Source organism: Nicotiana tabacum, chromosome 1 (assembly GCF_000715075.1).
Source record: "Nicotiana tabacum cultivar K326 chromosome 1, ASM71507v2, whole genome shotgun sequence".
NCBI lineage: Eukaryota > Viridiplantae > Streptophyta > Magnoliopsida > Solanales > Solanaceae > Nicotiana > Nicotiana tabacum.
The window spans coordinates 12898494-12907021 of record NC_134080.1 but is presented as its reverse complement, the minus strand read 5'-3'; positions in this window follow the sequence as shown (position 1 = coordinate 12907021).

Genomic DNA, 8528 nt, shown 5'->3' with positions numbered 1-8528 from the left:
TTCCATTCACATTCAATGTTAGATATCATGTCCATAGGGTTTAAATCAGCAATAGTAGATACCATCGCCTGTAGAATCTGAAACTGGTCTCTTTTAAAATCAGTCTATTCTGAATCAGTTTTAAATAATTTAATTCCCTTATTTAACGAGGTTTAGCAAGCATTCCTATAGGATTTCAAACAATTCGTTTTGAGTTATCACTGTTTTGCCACATTCTGAATTGAGTAGATATCATGCCTATAGGACCCCATCTAAGAACTTAGGCAAGCCTTAGAGTAATAACCGTAAAACTAAATCCGCTTTTGTTAATTGCTACAACCAGCAGACAGGCCTGATTCGGACTTCTTATCTGAGTTATGTAATAAACAGATCTGCTTTAATAATCAAACTCCCCTCGTCTTTAGTATTTTAATCAGACCTAAAAAGTATGTGCAAGTCATGCTAGTTATGTGCTTTTTGTTTAAGGAGGTGTATATGAGCCTTTATCTATTTATATGCTTTCCCCAACATGCAGTGTGTATTTTGTATGTCGCCTAAGATTTTTACCCTTTGAAACCAATCAGCCTAATATCCCTCCCTTTAGGAATATGAGTCCTAAGCTCCTCCGGGACTTATAGGAATGGGACCGGTAGTAGCATGCAATAGTAATCGAGACCAATCCGCGCTTTAATACCTTAACGGTGTGGAAATGGTAGATATGGATATGATGACCGGTGCGCTAATACCACGTGTATCCCCTCTTTTGAGGAGTGTCATACCGGGTATCGCATTGATGTGATCCATATTAAATATAAACCGAGGACCCCCTTTCCCTTTATTTGGAAACTCATTTTAAAACTCTTCTTTTAGTTGTTCTTTCTTTTATGTGTTTAAATTTAAATCCCCTAATATTTGAGCCAATATTTGTCTATTTGCTAAATTCACAATAAACTGTCTGGCCGCTAACCACAGTAGTGGATCCTGAGGGGTGCCTAACACCTTCCCTTTAGGATAATTTCAAGCCTTTACCCTATCTCTGGTTATCAAACGAAACTTAGAATTGAACCATAGTGGTGTCCTAATGCACCTTAAATCATTAGTTGCGACCCTTCAAATGCAAAACCCAGTTCCCAAAAGGAATGAGTTGTCATATACCCAAATGTCATAAACACGATTTCGCAAGAAAAAGGGGGCGCGACAAAACTCGTTTAGAAACTGATCCTTAGTGGAGTTGTCTTTTTGTTCTTGACACACCAATGACTTCAATGCTGGATGAATGCTTTTTCTTCTTGAGAGAATATCGCTGAATGCACAAGTCATGGTGTGTCTTGCACTAGGTTGTTTTATCACAATAGATAGTTATGTCAACTCTTGGTGTACTTCTTCCCAGTGAGACATGACTGTTGCACTGTCTGTACAGCCACTTCTGGGCAGTTTCGTTTCAGCTGGATAGTAGACTTTGTACTTTTGTCAGGACACACTAACGAACCAGGTCCTAGTTGTGTTCCTCTTTTGTAACAGTTGCTAGATGGTCACTTTCTTCTGCTACATTCAAGCTATGCACTTGACTTGTACTTTTGTCAGAAAACCATAATGGAGCAGGTCCCTGTTGTGTTCCTCTTTATATTGATTTCTTACAGCCACTGACTTGCTTATGTCGGAGAACTCTAAGGGACCAGGTCATTAGGTCCCTGTTGTGTTCCTCCCTGTGGTCGTTTATCCATTTGCTAATTTTCAGAGTTCAACCAGTTCACATGAGATGTATATCTTGTGGGCTAGGTACTCTATCTGGTTCTTCACTACAAGTTCTTTAGATCATCGAAACATAGGACGCATAAGGCTAAGACATTGAAAACCCATCACATAGTCACCCCTTCCCTTTCCACTATCCATCCCCAAAGTTGTTTACAAATTATTACAGACCAAATGATTGAATTACATAAGAAATGAAAAATAAGAAGCTACAACCATAGGAAGCCTGATTCTGACTTCATATCTAAGGTATGTAATAAACCAATTCAAATGCCAATATTGTTCCAAAAACCTTTCTCATATCTAGGTGTATCAGAGTTCCCCAAGGACCTCAAGGGGTCCCAGGCAGTGCTCACACCCAGATTGCATAAGCAAGATTAAGTGCAGTGTGGAAGAGCCAACCATTATGTTTCCAGGTTCAGATGGAGCTCAAGGGTCCCAACGCAAGGCTCACACAAGAGGGGCAGAACCTAATGATCTAAGAATGCATGTGAGAGTGCTGGACATAAACTCAAAGGAGTTGAGTTGGAAAATAGTTTTAGATACAATATGTTTGAAATGAGTTTGTAAAACAGCAGAAGAATTGCCTAATAAAACAATTGTTGAAAGGGAGAAGGGGTAGGAGCAATAACAGCACATACAGAGCAAGTTCAGAGAGAATTACATGCTTCGGCAGTTACAAAGAGGGGAGTAGGGGTTGGGGTCATAGAAGACCCAAACAGAAACACATAATCAGTCATGACTCAAGTACCTTAGAAGACATGCTAGTTGAGGGATACAAACAAGAACAAGTAAACATGCTAATTACATTTGAACAAAAGAGGCCAGAATGTTAGGCATGCTAATTAAAGCAGTAAACAAAAGTGCAACAGCATGAGCCATTAAGTTAGTGCAGAAAGAGACAATGATTAACAACAAAGGAACACATAGGTTTGAGTTTTAGAATTTAAACTAGGGACATACCTGTTGAAGAAGCAAAGTGAAAGAAAAGTAAAGTAATCTGGGTTCCAAAGTCCAGCCTTGGCTTTTAGCCGGCTAGACAAGGTAGTAGCACAAGCAGTAGAGAAAGAAAGAGAGTTTGAATGTGTAAGTGTGTGTTTTTGAACTCAGTTGTTCGTGTATTTAGAGAAGAGAGGGTAGGGTATTTATAGTTTTGAAAACGAGTAGAAAATAAGGTAACAAGTAAAGTTTTAACACAAACATGGAAATTATCACAATCAGAATCAATTAATACAAGTACTTTCCTTTAATCAAGGAATTACTGTTCAAACGGATACTGATAAGAATAATTAAGGAAAGAAAACCAATTTTGAGAAAGATTGATTTCTGACCATATAGGGGATATTAAAGGTATAGAGTAAATAATTGAGTCTAAGTACAAAATATACTTAATTTTGGAAAAGGATTCAGCAGGGGTAAAACATCACATCAAAGGAAGGGAATCCATCAATTTAAACAAAATGAGTGAAACCATGGGTTTATAAGAAAATATTTGCAATCAGTTGTAACTTGAAGAAAACAAGATCAATCAAGAAAGAATCATGGTTCTGCACTTCGCCATATAAATAGAGAAGAATGAACATGCAAGGACAACCATATTGACAAAAGAAACAACTATGTACACAACACATGCAGCAGTAACAGGAGTAGGCTAGGGCTCAATAGTAAAAGAACCTACTCGAAGCATAGTAGTCAACAAAGTCAAGTAGTCACATAGAACCAAAAATAAAGGAAACAGTCTAACACATAGCAACAGGTAAATGGGATCTTTTAAAAACCCTCTTAGTAACAAGTGAGGAAAATTTCAAGAAATTAGGGTTTTAACAAAGCTGAGTTAAAAAGGTAGGAACTCAGAATCAGTCAAGTTAAACAAATAAAGAAAAGGATCTAAACTCAAAGAACTCAGTCGGAACAAGTATACAAAATAAACAAAGACAGTTCCGGGACCCCGAATAAAACCAAAGATATTTAGGGTTTTCAACATGCTAAATCAGGTAGAACAAAAGCATAAACAAATTATTTGAATCATAGTAAAATCATAAAATAACACTAAAAATCAGAGAAGAGATCTTTTAAAAGAGGTTAAGAAAAAAACCTAATCGTTGAAAATGAAAATTCTTTTTGAAAAATCAAAAAACTCTTAAGCAAAACACTTAAGAGGTTCATAACATACACAGATCTAAGACAGATATGAAATAAAATTGGAAAACCTTTAACGTTAGGGTTTTAGAGAACCCAGAAAGATGAGAAAGACTTCGAAAAGTTACCGATCTAGCCGGAAAAGCAATGAATCTGACTCGATCGGCCATGGATGGAGCAAAAGACCATAGATAGAAGTTGAGCTAAGACTGGACTAGATCTCTCTGAGATCTGTCCATAAAATCACGAAAACAAACAACCAGTAGACATAGGACACCGTTATACGTCTCAAACAGCCATGGGAGTCCATGGATTGGGTGAGAATCGAAGGGGATTGTGAAGGATGAAAGAGTTGTCGGGTAAAGATATGATGGTCAATTTTGACCAAGCGAAACAGTTTGAAGAAGATTTAGGCTGCACCCTAGCTTCTGAGTTGCCTACATATCCTTGGTTTTACAGGAATCAGGCCGTATGTAGTTCAGGATCCGTCGGCAGAGTATGCCGATGGATACTTTTCAAGAACGGATGCAATATCTAGAGCTGGGTGAGTGATAGGTTTACGAGAATAATTAAGGTTTGATATGGCTGATGGAACTGGAGCGGAATTGCTCCTGCCTGGATGGTCGTTGCTCGCCAGTTTACCTATAACTAAGCAATACAAGCATATGTTGTGCGTAAATTTAAACATGATGTAAATTCCTGTTGGACCATGAATGTTGTCTTTGGACAATGAGGATGACGTCCTTAGACCATGATGTCCTGGGCTATGAAGCGAGTGATAAGGGATTCGCGTGCCATGAAATGATGTTCTCGGGCTATGAGGATGGTGCCTCCGAACCATGACGCCTTTGAATAATGATATGAAAAAGATTGAAAGAGATCCTCAGGCCATGACATGGTGTTCTCGGGCTATGAAGATGGTGCCTCTGAACGATGAAGCCTTCAGATGAGTTGGCGATATTTCAGCCCATGAAGGATGCAGTAGTATGATGCGGACAAGATATAGCTTAGTCTTGTGAATTGAAGGGCAGAGCTTAGCCCGTACGAAAAGCGAAATAAACAGTGCTTGAGATAGTGCTTAGTTTCGAAGAAAATGGGATGGTGTGAATGCAGATGGAGGTAGAGCTTAACCTCGGAAGGCAGAATGGTAGCCTTATGCATATTGGAAGGCAGAATAGTAGCCTTATGCAATGCAAATGCAGATGGAAACAACGTTTAGTCTCGGAAGGAAGAATAGTAGCCTTATGCAGATTGGAAGGCAGAATAGTAGCCTTATGCAATGCAAATGCAGATGGAGAAAGCGTTTAGTCTCGGAAGGCAAAATAGTAGCCTTATGCAATACAAATGTAGATGGAGATAATGTTTAGTCTCGGAAGGCAGAATGGTAGCCTTATGCAAGTTGGAAGGCAGAATAGTAGCCTTATGCAATGCAAATACAGATGGAGACAACGTTTAGTCTCGAAAGGCAGAATAGTAGCCTTATGCAATGCAAATGTAGACGGAGACATCATTTAGTCTAGGAAGGCAGAATTGTAGCCTTATGCAAAAAATAAAATAATGAATGATAGTAGAGTTTTCTTAGCTGATAGCAGATTGTGGCATTGTGATCACTGAGAGCATTGTGACTATGGAGAATTACTTATGGGTTGATAGCAAGTGCTAGCAAGGGCGACGATTCTGAGAATTGTCCTTTTGAACAACTTTTATTCCATGGGCGTATAGTATGTTTGATGATTTTGCAATCCTAGTGTCGTCATCCAAAGAAAAATCGTGAGTTTTGTAAAAGGGGGAGGTTAGTTTGTATCCCCACTGGCTTTGCTTGACTCGTTCGGCTTCGATCCGGTGATACCATCTATATCAATGGGGTAGCGTTGCTAAACAAAGCAGATTCAGTAATAATCATGCATGATTTTGTAAAGACATGACATAAGTGTATAATTAAAATAATTTTTTAGATGAACCGATAACTGTGACATAGTTCAAGACTTTGCGACCTCTCCTGCTAATGGAATTTTTAAGGTCCTCCTCAAAATTCTACCCCGATTTGATAGGTTGACGTTTCTGACTGTTGCTCTTGTGGCGATCGGCTGAAGTTACTTCAGAATTTTAATACAGATGCGGTATTGGCTGCTCCCATTGAGAGTAAGGATCGCGCCATGGTGGCGACCAGTTGTTGAATTCTTCCCAGGTGTAATCATATCCCAAACCGAAGGTAGTGCCATGTTTCTTGAGTATTATGGGCTTAGTGATTCCTTGGAGGTTCTTGCCGAGCCCTTTGACAGGTTCATACCTACTCCAACTCAGTATACTCTCGATTTTGCTATCCCACCATTTGTCTTTGTCGATAGCATTGACCCGTTCAATATGGTGGTAAGTTTCTCTACCTAGCTTCCTTCTTTCTTCGATTGCTGAAATGGTCTGGCTATTGTATATAGGGTTGCTACCGTCGCCGTGAATGATCACTTCCTGGTGATTCCATTCGAACATTACTATCTGATGCAACATTGATACTACGACCCCAGCCGCATGATTCCATGGCCGTCCCAGCAGCAAGTTGTAAGACGCTGGCACATCTATTACTTAGAAGTCGACCTCGAACCAGGTTGGTCCCATCTGCAAACATAGAATAATCTCTCCAATGGTGGACCTCTGAGAACCATCGAAGTCTTTCACATTGATTGCTCTGTCTTTTATCTCATGTAACCCTTTAACTAACTTCTTGAGTGTTACCAGCGGACAAATTCTAAGACTGGAACCTTCATCGATCAGGATTCTGTTGATGATATAATCTTCGCATTGCACAGTGATATGCATTGCTTTGTTGTGCCCCAGCCCTTCGGGTGGCAGCTCGTCCTCATGAAAGGTGATCTTGTGGTTCTCCAGCACTTGTCCTACCATGTTATCCATTTCTCTACTAGTGATGTTACTTGGTATGTATGCCTCACTTAGCACCTTTAAAAGAGCATTCTTGCCCGCCTCGAAATTTTGCAGCAAATAGAAAATGGATATTTGTGCAGGCGTCTTGTTTAACTGGTCGATAACTGAATATTCTTTGCCTGTATTTTCCTCCAAAGGTCGTTCAGACCTGTCTCAAAGAGGGGAGGCCAATTGGAGGCCTGTATGCTTGATTTAGCTAGGTGTTCTGGGGTATAGACTCTACCAGTTGTTGCCATACCCTATGCAGTGACAGTTTCTTCAAACCTGACCTTGCCTTTCCTTCTTGCCTCGGTTGTATAGTCCCAGGGTATGTCATTTGTATGGAATGGTGTCATGGTTGACATCACCACTGGGATCGGTGTGGCTATCCTCATCCCGAATGGTAAATGTGCCTTGGGTGGCAAAACTACAATCTCAAATGGTGTGGGTGCACTTGCCGAAGACACGAATTCAACCTCAATTGGTGCTGGTGTCTTTGCGGGTGATGTTTCTTCAAACTCAATTGGTACAGACATATTCACCTCAGCGTCCTCAAACGGTTGAATCTGGACTATGATTGAATTGAGAGTAATTGTTGGCTTCTTTGGGTTATCACCTTCTGCGATCAACCCGATTGATCCCTCGGGATTCCAGTCATATTCCATTTCAATCATGTGGATACCTCCACCCTTATGGTCTGGAATAGGGTTGTTGCAGATGGGTTCTTTTGCCACAATGATCTTGTTATCAATCAAAGACTGTATCCTGTCTTTCAAAGAGCGGCATTCATTGATGGCGTGCCTTTTTATGTCGGAGTGGTATGCACAGGATTTGTTTAGGTTAACCCATTGATAAGGATTCTCAGGGGTTGCAGCAGGGATGGGGGTGACATAACCAGCAGCTTTGAGTCTCTCATATAGCTGATTAATGGTTTCAGTGATGGTTGTATATTATTTTGGAGGTCTGCAATCAAAATTAGGTCGAGGTCTAGGGAAGTTTTGGCATGTAAGGGGTGATTGATAATGGGATGGTTGAGCATTACAGGTTTGGTAGACATGAGTGTGTTGGGAGTATCTGGGTGAAGTAGATTGATATGTAGGAGATGGAGGTGACTGATAAGTTGGTGGTGGGGCTTGGCATGAAGGTGATGGTGCTTGGTAATTTGGCGTTGGCTGGTATGTGAGGGGAGGTTTTGGGTAATTTTGGTATTTGAGGGGAGACTTGGTCCTTTGTTCAACCATCACGGCCCCTACGTCCCTCTTCTTGGACATACCACCGGACTGTATGGCCTTATTTGTAGCTTGCAAGGCCTCGAAGTTTGTGACCATACCGCTTTTGATACCTTCTTCAATTCTTTCACCTAGTTTGATAATGTCAGAGAACTTGTGGTTCTCAATCAGCATCAGGCATTCATGGTATTGTGGGTCCTAAGCCCGGACAAAGAACTTGTTCATCTGTTCCTCTTCTGAGGCAGGTCTGACCGTAGCAACTTTGAACCTCCAGCGAGTAGCATACTCGTGAAACGTCTTTGTGGGCTTCTTCTTCAGATTCTGTATATAGAACACGTCTAGTGCATTCTCCGTATTAAACCTGAATCTATCCATAAAGTCAGACGTCATGCCTACCCATCTTGACCACTTCTTGGGATCTTGGCTGAAGTACCAAGAAATGCATCTCCTTTCAAACTCCTCATGAACAACTTCATGCGGATCCTTTCATCTTTTCCTACTCCAACCAACTTG